The following is a 25,338-nucleotide window of genomic DNA, read 5'->3' on the forward strand; positions in this document are numbered from 1 at the left end:
ACCTCATGAAAACATAGTTGTTCACCCAGGATTTCCCAATTACTTAATTTAATTTTCCTGCTCCATTTAAATTGTATTTTAAATATGATGTTAATTGCTTAGGGATTTTATTATACTTACTGATACATAAATATGACAAGTAAATGTTTATAAATAAATTATTATAATTATAATAAACAGGAAAGGGTTTAAAACTCCCAACATGCCTCACCCAGACATGCTATCTGGGACATGCTGGGAAATGTAGACATTTTTTCTGTGTGGACATGCATAGGTTTGTGACTTTATTCTATAATTGCCAGGGTGAGGTGAGTGGAACACAAACATGGTATCTAAAAATCTTTATTGTTTACAAACAAGCAGTTAAGCATAACTAACAAACATATAATCTAAAGCAGTCTCCTGGATAAGTTCGACTGCAACTCCCATCTTTTCTAACCATCATGGCTACTGGCTGAGAATGATGGGAGCGTAAGTTCAACCCATTAGGAAGGCACCAGGTTGGAAAACCCTGATGCATAGGGTGATCTTTTACCTCAGCTTTTTGGCAAAAGTTGAACTTGGCAACTTTTTTTTACTGTATTTCATTAGACACTTGATATGGAAGCTTTTATTGGTGGTGGTTAGTTATGACAAGTCATTCATCAATATAAATCATATTACATTGGATGCTACAGTCATGGAGCAACAAGGAGGAGAACTTCATAGGTGAAATACCTCCATGGAATTGTAAGAGGTCATGTTCTTTGATGTGTGTGATGGGGGGCAGGGTTCTACTGTCTTTCAACTCCAAATAGGCCATTAATTTCAACACCCCACCCCCCTGCATAGGATTACCCTTCACACATTTCCACACCCCTGAATGAGAAGAGGAAGCAGTTGTTCAGGGTGATTTGGAAGTGGGATGCAAGGGTGGAGGCAAGCAGGCCTGAAAAAGCTTTAAAATTCCCTCTCACTGCCATATCTCTCCTCAAAACCAGAGCCTCTCAAAGTTGTTTTCCTTTATTAAAAGCAGACGTTTGACTATACACATATGTGTTTAGCACATGGTTATGCTCTCGTGGGGACTACTCTCAAACAAATATTTTGAGTGCTGTGGCAAGCAGATCTGAAAAGTCCTGGTTAACCCCTTCTGTCTCAAATAATTAGGATTTCCAGTGGTGTGCATCAGCTAGGCTATGCACTAATTTTGCTATTTTCCCAGGCAGGTATTTTTCCCATGATGGATTTGGTGAAGGGATTTGCAGACTGACACATCTGGAAGTTGGGGGAGGCTGATCCAGCACTTGCTGCAGTAAAAGTCTCCACATGCAAGAAAAGCAAACACAACAAATGAAGAAAGGATTCGTTCTGAAAAGAATGCTGGCAATTGTTAACTATACTTGACATCTGCACAATAGAAAACTTTTTTTAAAAAAATGTTGGCAAAATCTTGGTTTTCCAGATAATCCAGTGTGAATATCAAGAGTGCTTAAAACACATCAACTTCTAAATGTTGTTGTTTTGAAGAAACTATGTAATGAAAATCTAATTAAGTGTTCACCAGACTGGAATGGTTTATCTATATTCATTGTTTTGAATATGTATTTATAAACAGTTTGGAAACGTTTTCTTCTAATATCGCTAATAAGGCAGAAGAAGAAAACAGATGCTATGGGTTGTATCCAAAGTTAACTTTACAGTAGGCAGAAGCCAACAGGGCACTTACACCTTTGCCAATTCTCTTGTGCCCTGCAGATTTTTTTCTGCAAATTCAGAATCCAACTGATTCTGTTGCTCAAGTGGGACCCACCACTTGCACAACAGAAATTTAGCATTTCCCAAAAGAAGCCCAGAAATTAGTGGAAACACTCATTTGATTGGGACAGGTTGTTCCAACCCCTTATACCAGCTCTGAAGACCTGCCCTTTTCCAGGAACAAGCATTTCTGCTCATCTTTTGTTTCCCCAGGAGCACTAAATCCTTATTTCACGAGCAGATGGGAATTGACAGGATGAAAAAGAATTGGTGAGGCATGGGTGGATCCATTGAAATGGATGGGACTTGAGTTAGACTGTTCCCTCCTAGCTTAACTACAAATCTAAAAGTAACAGTCAGAAGTAGGCACTGATGAGATTTTCACTGGAATAATATATCCTTGTGGCCTATTCCTGCTGCAGTGCAAGGTGTTTGGGGTCTGGAATGGGCAATTAAATCTCATTAGTCCTACAAAAGTTACATTCCTGGTGTAGATGAAAACTGCTGGAACTGGTCTGTTGCTCAATGCAGCTGTCTGTATTTTCACATTCTCTTTGGGGGCACGGGAAGAGGGGTTGGCAGGAAGAGCACTCGCATTTCAAAAGACATAAAATGTGATTCATTTAGGCCATGGGTCTTCAAACTAAAGCCCACAGGCCAGATCCAGCCCACCATGCCCATTTAACCGGCCTGCCCCACATGTTTGCACTCACTGGGCACAGGCAGGCACATGGCTTGCTCACGAGGAGGTTGTTTTGGACTTGTTCGGAGAAAATGATCTCCTCGTGAGCAATCCAGCACTTCGCCATGCATGCATCTGGCGGCAGCTAGCTCGCAGGGAGATCATTTTGGACTCGCTTGGAAAAAATTATCTCCTTGAGAGCAAGCCGGTGCCTTGCCCCACATGCCCCCGTCCCTGCCTCACCTCCCGTGTGCGCGTGCCCCCCCCCGGCCCATGCCCCCCCTACTGGCACCACCTTGGCGGCCTGCGCCCACCGCTGGCACCTGTCAACTGGCCCCCTGTTGAAAAAGTTTGCGGACCCCTGATTTAGACTGTAATTCTATCCCCGTTTACTTAGGAGTTCCTGCAAATATCTAGAACCAGCAGAAAGATGAGTAAGTGGGTATTAGATCAAATCAAGGCAGAACTTTCCCTAGAATCAACAAATGACAAAACTGAGACTGTAATGCTTTGGACACATCATGAGAAGGCAAGACATCCTGGAGAAGACTATCATGCTGTTGAAAATTGAAGGCAGGAGATAAAAGGGAAAACTGAATATGAGATAGATCAATTTTGCAAAGAAAGCCACAGCCTTGGATTTACAACTAAGCAAGGTGGTCATAGGACCATTTGGAGGGCTTTCATTCATAGAGTCACCATAAGTCAGAGACAACTTGATGGCACATAACAGGACAATCCCATTGAACCCAATTGCATTTTATTCTGCATAGACATGCAAGTGGAACTGAATGGAGTTTTTCGGGACAGGACATTTTGGAGGGCTTTCATTTGCAGAGAAACCATAAGTTGGAAGTGAACTGAAGGAATGTATTGCGGGGGGATACTTTACATGGCATGCAGTTCTACACCATGTCAATGACTCCTCCTAGTACTGAACTCAGATATATCAACAGGATTGAAATTGAAATAGGCTTCTGAGAAACAACATGGAGGCACTGGCATATTTAGAGAACTCTGAGGTCTGCAGATCTTTCAAAAAGTAAAAATGAAGAAGGTGCTTCCACCTTTCCCCCTCCCCCAAAATATCTATCTAATCAGGATCAAAAATAATATGTAGAGTCATGGAATTTGGAAATAGAAGGAGATGAAATTGAAGATCTGGGACGGTGTTATGAGTGGCTGACTGAAGCCCTGCACAGGCATGGTTCTCTTAGGAAGTGAAGTTTGATGGTAAGTTTGTGTTGCTGCTCCCACTTTCCCCCTGTAACTCTTGAGGTAGTGGAGTGCAACATGCCGAGGGAGGGAAACTTTTCCATAAAGCTACAATTTTAAGGAGATTTCCAGTGCATTAGATAACTAATGCAATGGATGATGTTTGTTTCATTACAAACCAAACATCCAATGCAGTTGTAGTTTGCCATAGGATCCCCAAAACATTCATGTTTAAAATATATTGAGTGGTATTTCTAAAAGTAATGTCCTTTTCCTTTCAAAAGTAGATTAAAGCAACCCTCATATACCTGCCCTTGCCCATGACCTTCCACAAAACTGCCCCCAGGAAGAATAGAGGCCTGGCAAGTGGCAAAAGGGGCTGCCATTCAAGAAACACCAGCCTGACAGTGCAATTCGATATGGGTCTATTTCAAAGTCAGTCCTGCTGAGTTCAGGGCAGCTTTCTCTCAGGTAGGAATGGGATCTGGGCATGAAGCTTCCTTGAGCAGCCGTTGAGAAAGCCACAGCAGCAGGGAAGATGGGGTGGGCAACTTCTTTCAGCCAGAGGGGCTAACTCCATTTCAGAGAAGCCCTGAGTGGGCACTTGCTGGTGCTGGACACAGCTGAAGGCAAAAAAAGCCAGAACAATGGCAAAAAAGACAGGGCCAAAAATACCAGCACGCAGTCCTATGTGCATTTAAACAGAAATAAGTCCCACAACTCTGAGCATACCACAGCCAGCCATGCTGACTAGGACATGCCAGAAGTTATAGGATTATTTTCCATCTAAGGATGCTTAGGATTGCAGCCTTAAGCTCTTTGTCCAGTATCTAAGCTGTAGGAGTAGCGTTTCAATATATTAGATTGCACAAAAGTCGGAAAACCACCAAATTATTGGTTGTTTGAGGCAAGGATACGGGGCCAAGGGAAGGGATGATCTAAAAATTTGACCCCAGGACAAAGGCTGCTTCCACTAAAAGAAATGGGGGGTGGGGAACCTGATTAATTCCCACTTAATTCTGGAACAGATTGGCTGACTACTGTGTTCTTCCAATTGGCTTGGCAAGTATATTTCTCTGTTCCATTGCTGTTTTTAAAAGAAGAAACAAACATTTTCTGTTTCAAAGCCCATTTCTGGTTTCATTTAGCTCAGATATGAAAGCCAAGACAATTTAAAGTCAGGCAACAAGGAAGAAAAACATGGCCCTTCTTGCATCAGCAGCTTGGATACCAGGAAGTGAAATAGAAGAAAGGCTTGGCAACAGATCTGAAATCTTCCCTCTACTCTTGTATGATTTGTCTTTTGTTTATTTTTAAAAGTGCAGAGGAGCAACACGTATACCTCATATATCAGACTCTGGAAACTGCTTTTTCTTTATGCTGGAGGAGGGAGGTGCAGACACTGGAATAATTATAATATGATGTACTTTCATTAAAAAACAATTTTTAAAAACCACAGCAAACCAAATTCCTTTGCATGATTTTCTGGGCTCTGTCTATAAGGAGCACCATAGCTTAGAAGACACAAGCAGAAATGCAGGCCTGACTCCACCATACCAAAGCCCAGGGGCTTTCCTGCTTTTGCATAGATGTACCCTTGATTTCCCTTTCATGGATCACTGCCTCGCCATGGCGAAGGGGCTTGCGTAGCTCAATGAAGCTATGAGCTATGCTGTGCAGGGGCACCCAAGAAAGTCAGGTCATAGCACAGAGCTCTGACAAAAGCTGATCCACTGGGGAAGGAAAAGGCAACCCACCCCAGTATCTTTGCCATGAAAACCCCATGGATAGTACCAAACGGCAAAAACAAATGACGCTGGAAGAGAAGCCCCTCAGGTCGAAAGATGTCCAATGTGCTAATGAGGAAGAGCAGAGGGCTAGTACTAGTAGCGTCAGAAAGAATGAAGTGACTGGGTCAAAGCTGAAAGGACACTCAGTTATGGATGTATCTGGTGGTGAAAGGAAAGTCCGAAGCTGTAAAGATCTATACTCCATAGGAACCTGGAATGTAAGATCCATGAATCAAGGTAAGCTGAATGTGGTCAAACAAGAGATGACAAGACTGAACATCAACATCTTAGGAATCAGTGAACTAAAATGGACAGGAATGGGTGAATTTAATTCAGATGACCATCAGGTATACTACTGCGGGCAAGAATCCCTCAGAAGAAATGGAGTAGCCTTCTTAGTCAAGAAAGGAGTAGGAAAAGCTGTACTGGGATACAATCTCCAAAATGACAGAATGATCTCAGTTTGAATCCAAGGCAAACCATTCAACATCACAGTAGTCCAAGTCTATGTCGCAACCACTGGTGCTGAAGAGGCTGAAGTTGACCAGTTCTATGAAGGCCTACAACACCTTCTAGAAATAACACCAAAAAATGATGTCCTTATCATCATGGGGGATTGAAATGCTAAAGTAGGAAGCCAAAAGATAACCAGAATAATAGGCAAGTTTGGCCTTGGAGTACAAAATGAAGCAGGGCACAGGCTGGCAGAATTTTGTCAAGAGAATACGATGGTCATAGTAAACACCCTTTTCCAATAATCCAAGAGATGACTTTACACATGGACATCACCAGACAGTCAACACAGAAATCAGATTGACTATGTGCTCTGCAGCCAAAGATGGAGAAGCTCTATACAGTCAGTAAAAACAAGACCAGGAGCTGACTGTGGCTCAAATCATGAGCTTCTTGTTGCAAAATTTAGGCTTAAATTGAAGAAAGTAGGGAAAACACTAGGCCACTAAAACCATCCCAAAGAAAAAGAAATGCAAGAAAGCAAAATGGCTGTCTGAGGAAGCTTTACAAACAACTGAAGAAAGAAAGGAAGCAAAAGGCAAGGGAGAAAGGGAAAGATATAGCCAAATGGATGCAGAATTCCAGAGAATAGCTAGAAGAGATAAGAAGGCCTTCTTCAATGAACAGTACAAAGAAATAGAAGAAAACAATAGAATAGAAAAGACTAGAGATCTCTTCAAGAAACTTGGAGATATGAAGGGGACATTTCATGCAAAGATGGACATGATAAAGGACCAAAATGGCAGCGACCTAACAGAGGCAGAAGAGATTAAGACGAGGTGGCAAGATTACACAAGAATTATACAAGAAAGGTCTTCACATCCCTGATAACCACAATGGGGTGCTCACTGACCTCGAGCCAAACTTCCTGGAATATGAAGTCAAGTGGATTTTTGAAAGTCTTAGCAACAACAATGCTACCGGAGGAGACAATATTCCAGCTGAGCTATTCAAAATCCCAAGAGACCACGCAGTTAAAGTGCTACACTCAATATGCCAGCAAATTTGGAAAACACAACAGTGGCCACAGGATTGGGAAAGGTCAGTTTACATTCCAATCCCAAAGAAGGGCAATGCCAAAGAATGTTCAAACTACCGCACCATTGCACTCATTTCACATGCTAGCAAAGTTATGCTCAAAATCCTACAAGCTAGGCTCCAGCAGAATGTGGACCAAGAACTATCAGAAGTACAGGCAGGGTTTCGAAGAGGCAGAGGAACTAGAGATCAAATTTGTCAACATATGCTGGATCATGGAGAAAGCTAGGGAGTTCCAGAAAAACATCTACTTCTGCTTCATTGACTATGCTAAAGCCTTTGATTGTGTGGATCACAACAAATTGTGGCAAGTTCTTAAAGAGATGGGAGTGCCAGACCATCTTATTTGTCTCTTGAGAAACCTATATGCAGGTCAAGAAGCAACAGTGACAACTGGGCACGGAACCACTGATTGGTTCAAAATTGAGAAAGAAGTTTGGCAAGGCTACATACTGTCGCCCTGCCTATTTAACTTATATGCAGACGTCATTATGCAAAAGGCAGGGCCAGATGAATCACCAGTTGGAATTAAGATTGCTGGGAGAAATATCAACAACCTCAGATATGCAGATGATACCACTCTCAGGGCAGAAAGTGAAGAGGAACTAAAAAGCCTCTTGATGCAGTTGAAGGAGGAGAGCACAAAAGTTGGCTTGAATCTCAACATTAAGAAAACTAAGATCATAGCATCCATTCCTATCACTTCCTGGCAAAACAATGGGGAAGAAATGGAGGTAGTGACAGGAATTATTTTCCTGGGCTCCAAGATCACTGCAGACGGGGACTGCAGCCAAGAACTTAAAAGATGCTTGCTCATGGGGAGGAAAGCTATGGCAAATCTAGGCAGCCTACTAAAAAGCAGATACATCACCCTGCCAACAAAAGTTCCTATAGTCAAAGCTATGGTTTTCCCAGTTGCAACGTATGTCTATGAAAGTTGGACCATAAGGAAGACCGAGTGCCGAAGAACTGAGGCCTTTGAATTGTGGTGCTGGAGAAGACTCCTGCGAGTCCCTTGGACCACAAGGTGATCAAACTGGTCAGTCCTAGAGGAGATCAATCCTTACTGCTCTTTAGAAGGCCAGATACTGAAGATGAAACTCAAATACTTTGGCCACCTTATGAGAAGGAAGGACTCACTGGAGAAGAGCCAAATGCTGGGAACGATTGACAGCAAAAGAAGAAGGGGATGGCAGAGGATGAGGTGGATAGATGGAGTCACTGAAGCAGACACCATGAGCTTAAGTGGACTCTGGGGGATGGTGGAGGACAGGAAGGTTTGGAACAATGTTGTCCATGGGGTTGCGATGGGTTGGACGCATCTTCACAACTAACAATGAAGTATAGGTGTGAATGTACTGTTTTATAGGGTGACCATTTATGCATTGCCAAAGAATGAAATAAGCAAAGCATTTGCATCACCAGAAACAGGTATAAAAGAAGACACCAATTTGTGTGGTCTGCACATGCAAATTTATATGTATGAGTGCAAAATTACAAATTATAACTATAATTAAATAGCAGTAAAATGCATCTTATTGTGGAGACGAATGGCCTCATGACAATGTTTGCTCACTCAATCTGCTGTTGGTGGACAGTTGCAAGTCCCCTGCTCTGCCTCCTTATGGTTCTTTCACTTGAAATCAGACCTAGAATGAACCGTCCATGAAACACAGGACACCTTCTGTATAAAGCGGGACACCAGAGCACCCTACGGTTTTGACTGTAACACTGTTTCCTGTCCAGCAGCAGATGCTTATGAAAAGCATAGATGTGTTCATTTACAAGTGTGATCCTATGTCTGTATGATAGGATATTGTGACTCTTTCCTTCCACATGCAGAGCAAGAGGTTCATGTGCAGATATTTGCTAGTGGTTTGGGATGAGGTGATTGCATTTATTTTGTGTTTTCCGCCATCTAGTTGAGAGCCATTGTGATGTTGTGGTTAGAATATTGGACTGAGACTTGGGAGATCTGAGCTCTAGTCCTCACTCAGCCATGAAACTCACTGGGTGACTTTGGGCCAGTTACTGATTCTCAGCCTAATCTATCACACAGGGTTATTGTGAGGATAACATGGGGAGGAGAAGAATAATTTAAGTCACCCTGAGTTTCTCAAAGGTAAAAAAAGGCAGGATTAATAAATGGCTCCGTTTAGCTAGCTCAATAGCATATTCTGGTGGTTTCCAAACTTCAGTGGTCCTACAATAATCTCTTTGACAGAGAAAGATCAGCAGGAAAGATAAACAAAAAGCTGAGGGGAGAAGGATATTGGTTAATCTATCAGTAAGATTTAAAAGGGGGGAAAATCCCATCTCAATTACCGATAGCTTGGATTACAGATGATAGCTTGATATGGGAAGGCTGAGGACATGGTGTGCTGCGACTCACCTGCATGCTAGATGTATAAGTAACCCTGCAGAACATACAGAAGAGGCCGGCAGGACAGGCAGACACATACCACTATGATCCATAAAACATTTTTAGGCATTGTTGGCAACGTCTGGATTCTTTTTTTTAGATGGGCCTCGATTTATGGCTTTCGGCTGATTTATTCTTTGTCATTGCTTTAGGCCAAGTAGCCAACTGAAACATGAAAGATTTCTTTCCTTAGACTAATCCGAGCAAATCCAACAGAGAAACATACTTGCAGAAATTTGTAGAGAGGGATGTAGACATGGTAGAGGATATATTTCATTTTATCCATGTGATTTACTACCTCCCGCATTTAGTAAGAATTGTGTGTTTATGCACTAACTTGTGATGGTTCCTGTCAACATGATCAGAACTGTTTATCCCTTTAGTGAGACCTTAAAACATTTGTCTTTCACATTCTTTCTAAATATTTGCTTAAGGATACTGCTAACACTCTTCTCCTGGTAAGTGCAAAAAAGCCTGATCCAGACAAAGTTGAGAAATTTGAATTCTGCAGCTGGAAAGAATGAATTTATTATTTCACCTGCCACCACTACCAAAGGACCTCAGGGCAGAATACCTGGTTCTCTATTCTTTCCTCACCAGCTTATGAAATAAACTTGGCTGAAAGGTAGTGATGGACCTGGGTTACCTGCTGTGCTTTATGGTGGAACAGAGATTTCGACCAGTTTGCCTCAGTCTACATCAGATAGCAGACCTGTAGTCAGGGAGAGAGTAGGATCAAAAGGCAGGAGGGAACACTGTAGCCTGCCCTGGGTTTCCTGGCACTGGCAGCAACTGCAAAACCAAGGATGCTTCCAAATGGAGGGCTCCCAGCATGGTGTATAGACAAGAGTGTGGTGGGGGGGGGTGTCTTTGAGAGTCCGCTGTGAGTGTACAATGAAAAGAACATTTACAGTTTATTCAGACACACAGTAAATGCTTGAGGCATGTAGGCAGCCTCCAAAGGGACTACCAAGATGGAGTCTGTACAAGATCCTTTTTTAATCTGTTACATACAGGTTGGAGGAGGGGTGGAGTTTGGTTTGCTAGAGGTACATTAGGGTGAAACAATAGGGTTGAACAGAATACAAAAAGAAGAACCTTCAGGACAGATAAACAATTAGCATATCTAAGAGAGTGCTTCAGTAGGACAGGCAAGCATTAGCATCTCTAAGGTGTACATGGTATAACATGGATTCCTGATCAGATCAGGAATCCCACCTTGTCCAAAGCTATTCTTACAGTGTCAGGCTTTTAGCAGCCACATTATGGCAGAGCTTTATGCTCATTTTGTCTTGACAGTATCACAGAACTAATCTACCCTTTCTTCCTTAGCAGATTTTCTGCAGTAAGAAAAAAGAACAGTGTGATAAGATGGGAGGCTCATGAGTGGAAGACAAAGACATCCAGATGAGAGCTGTGAAAGCTTGGAGAAGACTGGTGGGGACCAGATAAATGGCACCCCCCACCCACAAATCGTCCAAAATTCCATGTAAAAAAGGGAGGGGGAGACCATGACATGACTTTTTATCTAATTTCTCTGTTCCCTTCCTTTTTTGTCTCCTCCACCCCCTGGCTCTTAACATCTCATCCACACCCACTCTACCCATCCCAAATAAAATAAGAAAGATCCTGGCATGGAAAAAAAATAATCTGGAAGCACTACAGGCTTTTTTTTTTTTTTTTTTTAGAGGGGTCGGTTAAACTCATGCATGAGGATGGTAAATGAATGCATTTTCCTTCACCTCTATGGGGTGCCTTGATCTTTGATGTTCTTGCAGTACTTATGGAAGATAAACAGAAGCAATATTCAAACAGAAGCACCACTATTCTGAACCCTTAGCTGCTTTGCCCGAGATGTATCTATGCATACACAAGAGCAACAGAGTTCTTGTATGGGGAATGTAGGGCTTGTGAGACACAGAATGGTGACACCCTGTGTGTGATTGAGGAATACGTTCCTTCATTCCTGCTAGAATGGTCTGTACAGAGGTAAGAGGTGTTAAGAGGCCATGGCATCAAGTGTCCAGAAAAAGGCTAGGGCTCAGCTCCAAAGTAGTCAGGGTAGGATATGAAGATCCCAGGAAGAGTGCTGCTGATCACATGTACAGGCCCCAGAACACACTGGTAAATGAACAGGCCTCTCATCTCCACAAATATCATAATATTGGGACTCAGAGCAGTGTCTACAAGGCATTTGTGATACATGTATAAAAGGATGTGCTTGTGTCTCATATTGCCATGCCTGGCTGAAAGTACAAATGGGGAAGCCAGAAATGCAAGAAATTAAAAAAGAAGCTATACCGGGCCCAGCTGGGCTGCCAGCAGAGTTTTGCAAATCCTTCGAAGGAGTCTTTGCTACGCTTCTTAAAGATATATGTAATGCAGCAGTGTTAAATGATAAAATACCAAATACTTGGACAGAGGCAAATATTACATTAATACCGAAAGAAGATACGGATTTAACGCAGATTCAAAATTACAGACCTATATCATTATTAAATGTGGATTAAAAATTTTTGCCTCCATAATGGCAGAAAGATTAAAGAAGTTTTTAATAGACTTTATTCATTCAGACCAAAATGGTTTTTTGCCTAAAAGACAAATGAGGAATAATTTGAGAACTATCTTGGATATCCTAGAGTATTATGAGATACATACGGAAAAACCAATGGCTTTATTATTTACGGACGCTCAGAAAGCCTTTGATAATGTCAACTGGCAATTTATGAAGCAACAGAGGTTGGCTCAAATGGAGTTTGGTGAAAAGTTTATTAATGCAATATAAACATTTATCAAAAGTAGTCGGCTAGGATTATAACTAATGGAGAATTTATAAAGATTATAGAGATACAAAAGGGTACAAGACAAGGATGCCCATTATCACCTCTTTTGTTTATACTGATTTTAGAAGTGTTGAATAGAAATATCAGGGATGATGTGGACATTAAAGGTACCAGAATTAGAGATGAAAGTTACAAATTGCAAGCATTTGCAGATGACCTGGTTTTCATAACAGAGGAACCCTTTGCAACAATGCCTAAACTCCTACAAAGGATTGAAGAATATGGCGAGGTTACGGGGATGAAAATAAAGAAAAGACAAAACTGTCAGTTAAAAATTTTACACAAGACCAGAGAAAAACTCTGCAGGAACAAGTAGATTTGCAGATTGTCAAAAAGGTTAAGTATTTGGGAATTTATCTTACAGCTAAGTGTACCACTCTGAAAGAAGACAATTATGATAAACTATGGAAGGATATTAAGAGTGACCTGGAAAAATGGGCTAATTTGCAACTCTCTTTGATGGGAAGAATAGCACTTGTTAAAATGAATATATTACCAAAGCTTTTGTTTTTATGCCAAATGATTCCCATAAAAATTGATAGAAATTTTTTTGATGATTTAAATTTTCAAATTTCAAGATTTATATGGAGAAAGAAGAAACCAAGGATTAAATTAAAAATACTTCAGGAATATAAAGAGAATGGGGGTTTTGGTCTCCCTGATTGGATTTTGTATTCTCAAGCTTCTGTTTTAACATGGCTAAAAGAGTGGATAACTTTAAGAAAGAAGATAATTTTGTATCTTGAAGGGCATGATTTGCAAATGGGCTGGCACGCTTATATGTGGTATGAGAAGGCTAAGTCACATGGTTCTTTTTTAAGTCACTATATTAGAAAATCATTAATGGCGGTGTGGGAAAAGTTAAAGATAAAACTGTATAATAAATTACCAAGATGGCTTTCACCCATGGAAGCTTTTGTGTATCCAAATGCATTGAATTTTGAAGGGATTATAAAATATGATGATATTTTGGATAAGGATGGAGGCCTGAAATTGAATGAAGAAACACAAGAACAGGAATCTAATATCTCTTGGTGGCATAAGGTGCAGATACAATCGAGATATACTAAAGATTGTAAAGCGTGGGGTTTTTATAAGGACTTAACAGCGTTTGATCAAGTGATGCTTAAATCAGATGAGAAAATGATTAAAAGATTATATGACTTCTTACTTGATAGAAAAATGGAAGACGAACAGGTTAAGGAAACTATGATAAAGTGGGCACAAAATTTTGGATATAATATTGAATTAGAAAAGTGGCAAAAGCTGTGGGAGAGAAATATTAAGATAACATTAGCAACTTCGTATAAAGAAAACTTGTATAAAATGTTTTCTAGATGGTATCTGTCGCCAAATAGATTAGCTAAGATGTTTCCAAATATGTCAAATGGATGTTGGAAATGTAAACATAAATTGGGTACTTTTTATCATATGTGGTGGACTTGCGATAATGTGAAAAAGTATTGGATTAAAATACATAAATGGCTCGAGGAAATGTTACAAAAATCCTTAGCTTTTAAACCTGAATTTTTTTTGTTAGGCATTATACTGGAGGACATTAGTAAACAAGAAATGTATTTGATTTTACATGTAATCACTGAGGCGAGGATTGCATTCGCTCAACACTGGAAAAGTGAGGAACTACCCACCGATGAACTGATTCTAAAAAAGATCCTGGACTGTGCAGAAATGGATAGATTGACTTTATCACTGAAGGAGAAAGAAGATACTGGCTTCTATCAAACTTGGGACTCTTTTTATTATTGACTAGAGAAACGGGACTTGGCATAGATTTAAATTTGTTTTTTAAGTTATCATAAATGGAAAAAGAAGGGTGTGGGGGCTGACCCAGCGGGCTCGATGTTTTTGATGATGGATGTTGTTTGTAGTTTTCTTTTAGTTTTTTAGGATTATAATTTCAAATAAAACTTATTTAAAAAGAAGAAGTTATACCAGATCAATCCATTGTCCTCGTTGTTGTTGTTGTTGTTGTTGTTGTTTTTCTTTCTCGAAACAAGGTATCATTCGGCAGGAGGGCAATAAAGGGAGAAATTGGCCTACCTTAAAATTTTTACCTAGAGCAGAGAAAGGGTGGCCATTTCTGAATTGGGGCCAAAGCGGAAATGTATCACAAAAAAGAGGATACCAATTTGCAGAAAAGCTGTAACTGTATATGTATTCATTAGACATTTACCTATAAATTAAATGTACATATAGACATGCAAATTTTGAAAGAGTGGTTTTAACTTAAGCAAAAATACAGTTCATCTTGTTGTTATGTGGAAGACTATGTACCTTGCTCACTCTACTGCCTGGGCCCAGGCCAGGGCCAGGGCCAGGGCCAGGGTATTCAGGTGTTGTTGATAGGCAACCAGATGTGCATTGACTGCCTTTTAATGAGGAATGTGCTCCAAATAGAGAACTCCTCTGGTAGCCCTTCAAATAGAGGACTGGCCTTTGTAAAAGAGGGCAGGTGGCCACCCTCCCAGGAAATAATGTTGGAACCATCCTACAAAACAGAAGAGGAGCTGTATGCAAGGATATTGTATTCAGCCTCAAGAAAGCATCTGTTTAACATTAGCCTGGATTCATATTCCTTATTTCCAGACATGTGTTTTCTTTTGCTTAGAGATCAACACGATCTGCAAGTTCTGGAATTTCTCATAAGCTCACAGCTAACTCAACCATTCAGAATAAACTGCACTTGCTATACTATGTTCAGTGTACAATGACAGGCTGTTCACTTGTTGTTGCCTTGGTCCATGCACATGCCTTTATATCCAAGCATCTATTTCCATAGAAATCTGCACTGGTCTGAAACATTTAACGTCTGGAACAGACTTCTCCCACCTGGACCTCAATTTCTAGCATCCCTAACTATCGGCCACACTGCCTGGGGTTGAGGGAGTTGTCCAGATTTTGCAAGTTTCTAAGAGGTGTTTCTAAGAGGTGAAATCAAGGGAATGATTTGCCAGGGAGAAGTGTCAGAAGAGAGAGGCTGTCCTCAGCAAATAGAGACATGTGAATAATATAAATATGTTCACATTTCAGTCTGATTCTAATTGAACTGTCTTCTTTCTAACAAAGCACAAAAATTAAGACTGTGTGCATATGGCTGCTCAACATTCTCCATCCCATTTGTTGGCAGAAAAATTTCAGGAAATTTTCACTGAATTTCCCCAGCAGTGGGGAGGTGATGAGGAGAAACTCTCCAACTATCTTGCAGATAGGATTCCCCATTGAAGGGAGTGGTAGCACAGTGCCTTCTTTCTTTCTAAGAGTTTTTCTTGTGTTGTTAGCTTGGCTCCCATTTTGCATACTCCACAATGCCCCACACTATTGTAGGAAGGAGACATGGGAAGAAAAAAAGTGGCTACTGCTAAGAAAAAATGGAGAAGAAAGTGGCCTTTCATTTCTAGATGAGTAAGCAAGAAAAAACTCTGCTCCTTCTCCTTCTCCTTCCTCTTCATATGTCTTCAATCACCCAGGCACCCTGCTCTTCCTAATCTGAAAAACCAAAATGAAATCTATGAGAGCAATTACTTCATAATGGTTTCCCTTGGATATTAACTAAATGGTGGGGAGTCAATGAAGCTAAAGGCTGCTGGAGAGATGGAAGACAGGACACTCACACGCTTCAGCAATCTCATAGATAAGCACAAGAATTCTGAATCCAGTGCATTTCTCCAGAATTTGGTTTTCCTTTGAATTTATTTCTGAAAGTAATATATTTTCTATCAAATTGATGGAGAATGGTCAAAAAACAGTGTAAAGATTTTTGGCACACCACTAATACGTACAAGCCAAGCGCTTTTTACCAAGAACAATATGCTGTGTACATTAGATTACCCTGACATTTGTGAGCATGGGTGTTTAAATTCTAAAACTGTGACCCATGTTTGCATATGGACTATGGAGAATTGTAAAAGTGAAATGCTTTACATCATGTGAAACTGACTCAGGTCAATACAGTGTTGAAGCTTCACAGAAAAAAAAATCCTTGAATTATGATGTTAACGATCTTGTGTAGTTTAACGTTCCATCATCAAGAGAAACTGTAATACAATATCAAAAGTATAAATAAAAAAGATTAAAGTGTCAAAGGATGGGAAAAGCTTAAGAACACAGGCATTGATTACATTCTGAAGAAAGCAGTTTATGACCCTGAAATACACATTTCCTGTAGGAGTATTTGTCATTTATCTGACATGGAATACTGTTATAGATTCATGGGGGAGGAAACCCCTAATATAATATTCTCTTGATAGCACTTTTTCCTTACAAGAATTGATTAGCTCATCAGCTCATGTTACATTTAAAAACAATTGCTATGGAATCATAGCTGGCCACCCATAGCATACGTGGACACATTTCTGTATGGTGATAGCATTGTCCCAAAGATTTGCAGAGATTTCAAACATAACTACCCCCATGTTGCCAGATTTTGCAATGGTGAAATTTAAATTGCTGCGAGAGCATGGGTGCTGCTTCACATAAATGGTCTGTTAAGCCTGTTTATATTACAGGCCAACTCTGAATGAGTGAAGTAGATCACTCAGTTTCTGGAAGAGTACATTGTTTCCTTGTGGCAGGGGTGTTGAATCTCTTTCAGCATGAGAGCCAAATTCCATTTTGGATAAGTTCTTGGGTGATGTGTTGCACGAGTAGGCAGGGCTAAAGACAAAAGAGGCAGGGTCAGAATACCAAAATACTAACATATTTTACTCTGAAGCTATTATGGCCAGAAACTAAATCTAGCAAGAGGCATTTCAACATTTTAGAATGGGGGAAAACTGCAAAAAGCTGGGAAACCTCCAATGAATTGGTGCAATGGGACTGGCAGAAGTGGATATGGCCATCTGAGGAATGCTGCAGGGCTAGATCTATTTGTTTAGGATATTTGTATGCTGTCCTTTGCAAAAGCCTCAGGATGGCTTACACAAATAAAATACAAATATCTAACATAACATTAATTAACAACTCACAGGCTGCAATTAAAATATGACGATAAAATTCAATATTAAAACTTATTAAAATATTGATTAAAAAGATTGCGATCCCAGGAAGACCAGCTTTGGCCTGTGGTCCTGAGCTTCTACCCCCTTGCCTTAAAGAGAAATACTATTACTCTGTTTCTATTGCGGCAGGCAAAAATCCAACCAACCAGCTTTTTTTTTTCAACAGTGCCTAGCCAAGATGTCTCTGGGAAGCCTACAAGCAAGAAATGAAGGTGAAAGCTGCACCTACTGCTTGTATCTTGTATGTTTTACAGATTCTTTTCTAAACATCATCAAATAACTTGCCATTAACAGGCACTCAAGAAGGAAACTCCTCACATGACAATTTCTCAGCATATTTAACCCTTTCCCCAGCCCATGAAAAAGCCTCCACAATTCCATATGAATCTGAAATACTCTGTGAGTTGAACATTTCTAATCTGTGCACTAATTTTTTTTTCTCAGATTATTGTACCTCCCAAGTCGCTCAAGATGAAAGTGGGAAGAGAAAATCAAGCAGAAGTACGAAAGATCAGGAGTAGTATAAAATTTGTCTGTATGTGAAGCAGAGTTGGACCAAATTACATGTGATACTGCAGAAAACACTACAGCTTAATACTAGAGTGTTTTTGTTTGTTTTTGTTTTTGTTTTTTTATTTATTTTTTACTTATTTTTGGATTTATATCCTGTCTTTTTCCTACAAAGGGCTCAAGGCAGCTTACATCATTCTCCTCCTCCATCTTATCCCCACAACAACCCTGTGAGGTAGGTTGGGCTGAAAGTCTGTGACTGGCCCAGAGTCACCCAGCTGGCTCCATGGCTGAGCAGGGACTAGAACCCAGGTCGTCTGAGTCCCAGTCCCATGCTCTTAACCACTACGCCACACTGGCTCAAACTGTTTTGCATGCAGAAGGACCCCAAGTTCACATGTTAATGAAGGCTTACTTAATTTTGCACTGACAAATTACATTGTCAGTCAAAACTTGGTTATCCTTCATATTTCTCCAAATATTTATTTATTTATTTAGGATATTTGTATGCTGTCCTTTGCAAGAGCCTCAGGACGGCTTACACAAATAAAATACAAATATCTAACATAACATAAATTAATTAACGACCCACTGTAAATCCATATTACAATGGATGTCTTCCCCAAAATATGCATATTAGGTAAAATAGCATTCATAATGCATTAGATTAGAGCAATTGCTAGCAGAAATGTCTATTTTGGGCAAAAATGTTTATTTTAGCAGAGGTGTACGTTAGAAACACTCTTTCCTTTCCTTCGGAAGAGAAAAATATTCCAAGCATGCAGAGGGTTCTTTTTGAAACATTATTGCAACAAAGGAAGTGGAGAGTTTCCTTCCCCTTGCCAGCTCATCTCAGCACATATTCACATCCCATTTTATGCCCCACCCCTGGCCACTTCTCCCTCTTTCCCCCCGCATTGGCCAGGGTAATGGGAGGTTACAGATCTTTTCCATCCACCTATCCTGTGCCACTGATACCTGTTCTTCCCTCCCACTTGGTCCCTCCCAGGTGAATTATAATGAGCTTATTTCCTATGCAGGGTGTGTTTGTTAACAGTCATGAGGTCATTCACTGAGCAAGCTTCCTACTACCTTGTCTACGTGACAATTACCTCCTGTTATCTGATCTCGGCCCCCTCCTCCTTTGGCCAAGGAATTTTCTTTGTAACATTTTTCACTCTTCCCGTTTCCTTGTTTCAAATCATCCTTTCATCCCTATCAGTGCGCACACCAAAATAATTTTCATGTGAACTTTTTTCCTAAGTAAATCTGGAGCTTTAGAATGAGCTGAATTTAAGACTGCAAAAATTCTCAAAGTTGAATTTCAGATTGGAAAAATTTGGGGCAATACCAAGATTGGTACACTTCTCTGTTCCTAGCAGCAGCACTGAGAATTACCTGAAATCTTGGAGAGTCACTAATAGTCAGAATAAGAAGCGCTGGGCTAGATAGAGCTGGAATATAGGGCAGCTTCTTATGCTAAAGATGAGAGTCTATATTATAACTGGAGCCTAAATATATTTTAGAGTTTGTAGTTCACCTACAGCAAGGGTGGACAATGTTCTATAGTTCTGGTTTACAGCTTCTAGTATCCCTGTATACTGCCCATGCTGGTTGGGCTTTATTGGGGGTTGCAGTCCTAAATGTCTGTAAGCCATCAGGTTTCCTGTCCTATTACCCATGGCTCATCTTCCACACTAACCATGATGTTTTAGACGCAATAACTCAGAGGAAGGAGCCTATGGTGGGATTTTTTTTTTTAATGGATGCTTACTTGACTCCCCCCCTGCCCCATTTCCAAACATCTCACACTTCTATACCGTGGGCAACATAGTTCTTTCAGTCCCATATGTGGTGTATCCAACCAATATTTTTTGAAAATATTTGTTCAGGATAATGAGGAAATCTATTTTACAACAGGAAAGATGGAATAATTGCATACTTTTTGCAAAAAAAATTGCTACATTTAGCTGTTGCATTGAATTTTAAGAAACTGCAGAAAGCGATTCTGGATAGGCAATTTACACTTCAAATCAAGCTAAAAAATTATAATTGCCTCTAGGATTCATAGTTCAAATGAAATAACATCATGGGAGTGGGGGAATCATTACTACATCTCAAAATAAAAGCTCCTGCAACATCATTAACAATATGAAACCAAGAACGGAATGTATGTCCGAGGAACTGGTACACAATTAAAAATACTGAGTTGGCCAAATTAGAGCACATTTTTGAAAACAAAACTCTACATAAATGAGTAATTGGGGTCCATTTGCAAAGCTCTATGTTTGGAAAAACCTCTGTTTTGTCTCAATATGTCTTGAGAAAGTACAAGCAGCTCACAATGGAACTGGCATGGATTTCTTCAGTAAGATTTGTAGCATAATTCTGCCTGCATTAACAACCCTGAATAAGAAACCAAAAATAGAATCATGTTGGACTCCTTTTACATGGGTCAGGTTTTTTTAAAAACCATTGCTGCACTTAAGACCAGTGGTAGAGATACCCAGTCCCTGCCTTTCCAGCCCACCCTGACAGAAAATAACCCTGTTTAAAATAGATCTTCTCTGAAGCAGCAAAGCCTGTAAGTCAATCTTACATGGATATCATCAGGACTGCAATAGGACCTAGAAGCCCTTCAGAACGTTTTGCCCCTAACTTCATATGGAGTCTGAAAACTGGCCAAAATGTAGTGCACCCTGGCCCCAGATCTAGGAGAGCCGTTTCAGAATGACTCATTTCATGCCTGTTTCCATATTATTATAGCCCTTTCATATCTTAAAATAAATATATGTCTGTTAAGGTGGTTCTGTGCCCTCTTTTACAGAAGACAGTCCTCTATGTGTAGGACTACCCAAGAACCATCCCTTATTTTGAGGTCCAAATCTGGTTTCAAGCAACCATCAGAAGGAATAGATGGCACTTGTATTTACATCTAGACTACAGACTGAGCAAGTCACATAGGTCATCTGGTCAGCTTTCTGAACTATGGTGATATGTACTGTATTTCTATTAAAGTTATATTAATTGATTTTCCCTCTTTCCCAATCTCTATCTTTGTGATGCATGTCCATCCTGAAATCTGGCTTTGAATCGACTCTTGATATAAATGTCAGTTTGGGTACACTTCTATAAACACACTCTGATTCCTGGAGGGCATACCATAGTTGATAGAATTTATTTTATAAAATAAACATAACAGTATAAGCACTATCTATATAGCATATTAAAAAGAAACAATGAGAGATTGAATCAAAACAGGATCGTTCTGTTGATAAAGCAAGGCACACATTTCAAATACCATTCTCTGGGGTATCACTCAGATACTTTCAAATTGGGAAATGAAGCAGCTTTTCTCAATGGATAAAAGGACAACAGAGACTTTTCCAGGACCCAGTGAACAATGCACACTTCCAAGAAAACAAAAAGAGCAAATCATGGTTATGTTGTTCTTATGTAGTTGTGGTTATTTACTTCAATCCAGAGAAAATAAGCATATTTGTAAAGTTAAGAAAAGTTTAAATAAGTAAACTTTATAGGGTTTTATGATTAGAATGTAGAAAAGGGATCGTAAAGGCAAGGCGTGCAGAGTACGACTCTCATTTCTCTTCTGCTATCGGGAACCCCTCAGAGAAACACTAGTGTACAGGTACCTGGCTAGGATGTGTGAAGAATCTGCTTTGGACAAAACAATCTACCAGATTCCCTTGTTTTAGCTTCCTGTACTCTGGTCTACTCTGCAGCAATGCAGAGTCCAAGTTCCTGGTGAGCAGGCCCAGGGTTCATAGAAGGCTTGCCAAGAATCAAGGAGGAGATGCCAACTAGAGGACAGGCACATAGAAAGGAGGCAGTCTCTGACAGATGCTTGGAGGCACAAAAACCCATCTTCTGCCAAATATTCTTTTTATTCAAATAGGCATAGGTCATGGTCTAGAATTGATATGGATTGGATAACTCCAGACTTAGTACCAGATCTGATAGAAGCTGAAATAGAGGCAAATGTCTGGGCAGATCATAACCCGGTATTTTTATCACTAAAAGGAACTGTAAGGACGCCCAGATGGAGCCTAGATAAAACATTGTTAAAAGATACAAAATTTATAGAAAATATAAATAAAGAAATGCAAGTATTTTTTCAAATAAATAAACCAGAAGAAACTTCTTTACAGAATGTCTGAGATACAGCTAAAGCCTATGTCAGGGGAGTGATAATAACATACTCAGAGCAAATAAGTAAAAAGAAAAAACAAGAGCGAGCAGTGATAGTAGAGGAGTTGATGAAACAGGAACAAGAGCTGCAGGAAGACCCATCAAAAGAAAGTCTTAAATCTCAATTGGATATTTTAAAGCGTAAGTTAAACCTTTTGGATACAAATGAGCTTACTAAACAAATGAAGTTGACCAAACAGAGCTTCTTCGAAAATGCTAATAAACCAGGGAGATGGTTAGCACATAAAGTTAAGAAAGAAAAAGAGAAGAGATTGATTGTGAAACTGAAAGACGGAGAAGGACGATTACATGTACAGAGTGCACAAATCAAGAAAATAGTGGAAGACTTTTTTACAAAGTTAAATCAGAAGGAGGAGATTTCAATCGAAAAAGTTAAAGAATATATTCGAAAGGAAGAGTTACCGAAACTACCAGAAAAATACCAAAAGCTATTAAATCAAGAAGTCACAATTACAGAAGTAATAGAAGCAATTAAGCGACAGAAGAATGACAAAACCCCTGGCCCAGATGGTCTGCCAGCTGAGTTTTACAAATCTTTTGAAGCAATTTTTGCTACATTTTTAAAAGATAAATGTAATGAAGCACTGTTAAATGCTAAAATACCAACTACTTGGACTGATATCACATTAATACCGAAAGAAGATATGGATGTAGCACAGTTCCAAAACTACTGACCTATATCATTATTAAATGTGGATTACAAAATTTTTGCTTCTATACTCGCAGAAAGATTAAAGAAGTTATTAATAGACTTTATCCATCCAGACCAAAATGGCTTTTTGCCAAAAAGACAAATGAAGAATAACTTGAGAACTATCTTGGATATCTTAGAATATTATGAGATACATCCCGAAAAACCAATGGCTTTACTGTTTATGGACGCCCAAAAAGCCTTTGATAATGTTAATTGGCCATTTATGAAGCAACACATGATTCAAATGGAGTTTGGTGAAAAATATATGAATGGGATATCAAGTATTTATCAAAAACAGTCAGCCAGGATCTTAATTAATGGAGAACTTTCAAACCCTATAGAGATTCAAAAGGGCACAAGACAAGGCTGTCTGTTGTCACCCCTCCTGTTTATTTTGATTTTAGAAGTACTGAACAAAGGCACTAGAATTAGGGACGAAAGTTATACATTGCAAGCATTCGCAGATGATTTGGTCTTTATAATGGAGGAACCTTTTGTAACAATGCCTAAACTTTTGCAACGGATTGAAGAATATGGTGAAGTTACGGGAATGAAAATAAATAGAGAAAAAACAAAACTGTTAGTTAAAAACCTTACACGAGAACAAAAAGAAAGGTTCCAGGAACAAGTAGATTTGCACATTGCTAAAAAGCTTAAATACTTGGGAATCTGTCTTACAGCTAAATGTACCACTTTGAAAGAAGATCATTATGATAAATTATTGAAGGATATTGAAGGTGATTTGGAAAAATGGGCCAATTTACAATTATCTTTGATGGGAAGAATAGCACTTGTTAAAATGAATATATTACCTAAACTTCTGTTTCTGTTTCAAATGATTCCCGTAAAAATTGATAAAAAAAATTTTTGATGATCTAAATTTTCAAATCTCAAGATTTATCTGGAGAAAAAAGAAACCAAGGATTAAATTAAAAATGCTTCAGGAAGCTAAAAGGAATGGAGGTTTTGGTCTTCCCGATTGGATGATGTATTATCAAGCGTCTGTGTTAACATGGCTAAAAGAATGGATAACTTTGCGAAATAAGAGAATTTTGTATCTTGAAGGACATGATTTGCAGATGGGTTGGCATGCTTATATGTGGTATGAAAAAGCTAAGTCACATGGATCTTTTCTGAGTCACTTTGTTAGAAGATCTTTAATGTCAGACTGGGAAAAACTAAAGCTAAAACTGTATAATAAATTACCAAGATGGCTTTCACCTATGGAAGCTTTTGTATATCCAAATGTATTGAACTTTGAAAAGATCATTAGATATGACGATATTTTGGATAAGGACGGTGGCCTGAAACTGGAGCAAGAAATACAAGAACAGGGACTTAATATTTCCTGGTGGTATAAGGTGCAGATGCAATCGAGATATGCTAAACACTGTAAAGCATGGGGATTCTACAAAGTCCTAACAGAGTTTGATCAAGTGATGCTTAAAACAGATGAAAAAATTAATAAAAGTCTATATGATTTTTTACTTGACAGGAAAAAGAAAGGGGAACAGGTTAAGGAAATTATGATAACATGGGCACAAAACTTTGGATTTAATGTTGAACTAGAAAAGTGGCAAAAACTATGGGAAAGAAACATTAAGGTAACATTAGCAACTTCATATAAAGAAAATTTATATAAAATGTTCTATAGATGGTATTTGTCACCAAGTCAATTAGCTAAGATGTTTCCAAATAAGTCAAATAGATGTTGGAAATGTAAACATAAAGTGGGTACTTTTTATCACATGTGGTGGACTTGTGATAAGGTGAAAAAATATTGGATTAAAATACATAGATGGATGGAGGAAATATTACAAAAACCCTTTGCTTTTAAATCCCAAGTTTTCTTGTTAGGCATCATACTCAAAGACGTTAACAGACAGGAAATGTATCTGATGCTGCACCTAATTACAGCAGCGAGGATTGCATTTGCTCAATATTGGAAAAGTGAGGAGCTGCCCATCGATGGATTGATTGTAAGAAAGATCTTGGACTGCACAGAAATGGATAGATTGACTTTATCATTGAAGGAGAAAGAGGATACTGACTTCTATTGAACTTGGGACATGTAGACCAATGTTTAGTCTGGAACACTGTAAAGTCTGTATACAAAAGAACAGTTTACACAATTGCATTCCCATAACAAATGGACATATGTCATCAAGGGAAATCTGGTTTTTCCTCAGGAAATATTGAAAGGAAGAGCCAAACCCCTACTGTTGGCTGGCCATGTTCTTATAGAGAGCTTCTTCACAAAATATAAGAATTTTTTCCTGATTATAAAACTGTCATATTCCTGAAGACAGAAGTGCAATCTTTCTCCCAAAAGAACTTAAGCTCATATCAAAGAGACTCTCTAACAAAATTAAATCAAAATGTGTGTGTGTGTGTAAGGGAATATGAAGGGTATATGAAGTCTTATCTATTATGAAATCTTACTCCTCCTTCCTTTCCATAGTTCCCAAAATGAATATTGATGAAATGAGCTCAAACAAAAATATATTTGCAACTTTCTTCCTAACTTTCTTTCTTCTTTAATATTGAGTTGAAAATAAGCAGATGTTGGCTGTGAAATAAAGTTTCCTGAAATGGATTGATAACATCATGATCCTCTACCCTAAAGACTCACAACTCTCTAAACCT

At 39.2% G+C, this 25,338-nt stretch overlaps 1 long non-coding RNA gene across 1 annotated transcript; it reads left to right on the plus strand.

The window, feature by feature from the left end:
• Positions 1–8,172: 8,172 nt before the first annotated feature.
• On the plus strand, positions 8,173–23,307 carry LOC123034598. Its single transcript, XR_006416801.1, has 3 exons — positions 8,173–8,316; positions 20,411–20,413; positions 23,295–23,307. It is a non-coding gene; the product is annotated as an uncharacterized LOC123034598 (long non-coding RNA).
• The last annotated feature ends 2,031 nt before the right edge of the window (positions 23,308–25,338 follow it).

The sequence above is a fragment of the Varanus komodoensis genome, unplaced genomic scaffold (genome assembly GCF_004798865.1).
Source record: "Varanus komodoensis strain SLA01 unplaced genomic scaffold, ASM479886v1 scaffold10, whole genome shotgun sequence".
In the NCBI taxonomy this organism is placed as follows: Eukaryota; Metazoa; Chordata; class Lepidosauria; order Squamata; family Varanidae; genus Varanus; species Varanus komodoensis.